Here is a 2,177-nt window from a genome sequence, read left to right as displayed (position 1 = left end):
CGTGTTAGTACTAGACCCTAAGCTTAAATTTGAGATGAGTGGTGTAAAGAAAGAGGGAATAGCATTATGAGTGGGATAGTGTCGTTTTAAGATTTGATTTAGTAAGCTTGACATGGCATATGCTAGAGTCTAGAGATAAAGATATTAACTTGCGAGGAGTGTAAAGGCTAAAGATGTATATCCGAGATAGTATAAAGTTGTATTAGTCTATAATTTTATGAGTTTCTTTGGGTGACTAGTTAGTATCCTTTAGCTACTAATGTGGAGAAGGCTGGATGTGAGTTTTTCTTTCTATTTAGTATTTATAAGAATTGGGTCAAAGGAAGTTATATATAGATAATGATGAGTCTCATTGTCACACCCTGAGAGGGTACCCTAGACGTAACCGGCACTCAGAAGCCATTGCTGGCTCCCAAGTGAACCAATTGGCCTGATCACATATTCGTTCATTCATTCTATCAGCGAAAGAATTAAAATAAAGGGAAAATTAGGTGGACAATCCCAATCAACAATCTAACTCAAGAAAGAAAGGTCATAGGCCAACAAATCAAACTCCAATATGTGTTATGAGAATAGTCTAACAAGAATAATTTAAGGAATAAAAATACCTAATCAACCCTCCACTATTTAGTCTATGAAGCCTCTATCACTATTGTCTAAATAGTACTAATGACAGGTTCATGGCTACCTCAAATCAGAAAGAAAAGACTAAACTCAAACCAAGAATAACGTAAAGGGTATCCTCTGAATGTAAGGGAGGACTCACCAATCAGCTGTAATGAGAACGAATCCTTAATGGTGCGCCTGTTGATGATCTCTAGAACCTGTCTTTGCATCATGAAATGATGCAGATCCAAATGGACGTCAATACATGAAATGTACGAGTATGTAATATGGCCGAATGAAATATGCATCTATGTAGAATAACATCAACTCAAGTAACTCAATTAAGAGTAGGAGGCTCAATTAAGATGTCATAAGTCTAAAGTAATAATACGGATTAGACAGAGAACAATCATATACAATTCAATCCAATCATACATCAACATAGTCATTTCACATGTCCAAAATAAATCTATAATCATAATAAATCAATTCCACCAATACGTCATTAGATCACCATTTTATACCTCTTATCTTCATTTTTAAGGCCAACCATACAGTCAATGACCCAGTCTAATTCTCATTACTCCCTAGTACACATAACACGGAAATACAAGCATCTACATGCTTAAACTGAGGTTTAGAAATTCACTTGCCTTAATTAATCAAGCAATCACTCCGGCACTTGAGCTTTCCCTTTTTGTTGGGCCTCCAAATCAATATAATCTAGTCAAATAAATAATCACAGTAAGAATTCGAAATTAACATTACCCATGATACCATATGTTTAGCCTAGACTCAAATCTATAATCAAGTTCCTAATGTTGATATCAAATAACATGTCAACTCTCATATTTTTCAAATTTCAAATCTAGAGTTATGTCTTAATTCCTCCAATTAACACCAAATAATATTCGTATAATTTCTACTCCTAATTAGTCACTAATGTAGCCAAATATTTAGTCATCCAATAATCCCAAAAAATCACACCCACGTTGCAGCAGCAACCAAGAACCCCAAAGAAAATTTTTATTTCTTTAGTTCTTTCCAATCCAAACCTGCCATACAAATTAACTAATCATTACCTCCCATTTTTTTATACTTTAGTTAATTATGGAAAACTAAAAATGTTTTCCTCTCAAAACTTCAAACCAAAGGAACGCTACAGCTTGAACTTCAATTTCATTATCCAATCACATTAATATATAGTTGATTTGAGCAACCATCAAGTTTTACTGTATGCATGACCAATTTTGAATAAAAAAAGAGGTTCACTTACCAGAATGTTGTCTTTCATTGCCGATACTGCACGAAGTCACGTTCTAGGGCAAGTCTTTTCTTTTTTAAAAAAAAATTACTATGAATTAACAGTCCTAAATTTCACTAACTCATTCTATTATATGGGTTAAGTGGTGTAAGATATTAAATAAATTAACACTTTAGCCCACCAATTAAATTAATTCTCTAAAATTATCCCTCAACTAATTAACCGAAGTTATCGAAAGGTCCAAAATTTTCAACTTAAATTTACAAAAAAGGTCTTTGTGAAAGGTGGAGGACTCATTCTCGAAATG

Source organism: Solanum dulcamara, chromosome 11, assembly GCF_947179165.1.
Source record: "Solanum dulcamara chromosome 11, daSolDulc1.2, whole genome shotgun sequence".
In the NCBI taxonomy this organism is placed as follows: Eukaryota; Viridiplantae; Streptophyta; class Magnoliopsida; order Solanales; family Solanaceae; genus Solanum; species Solanum dulcamara.
This window is presented reverse-complemented; position numbering follows the sequence as displayed.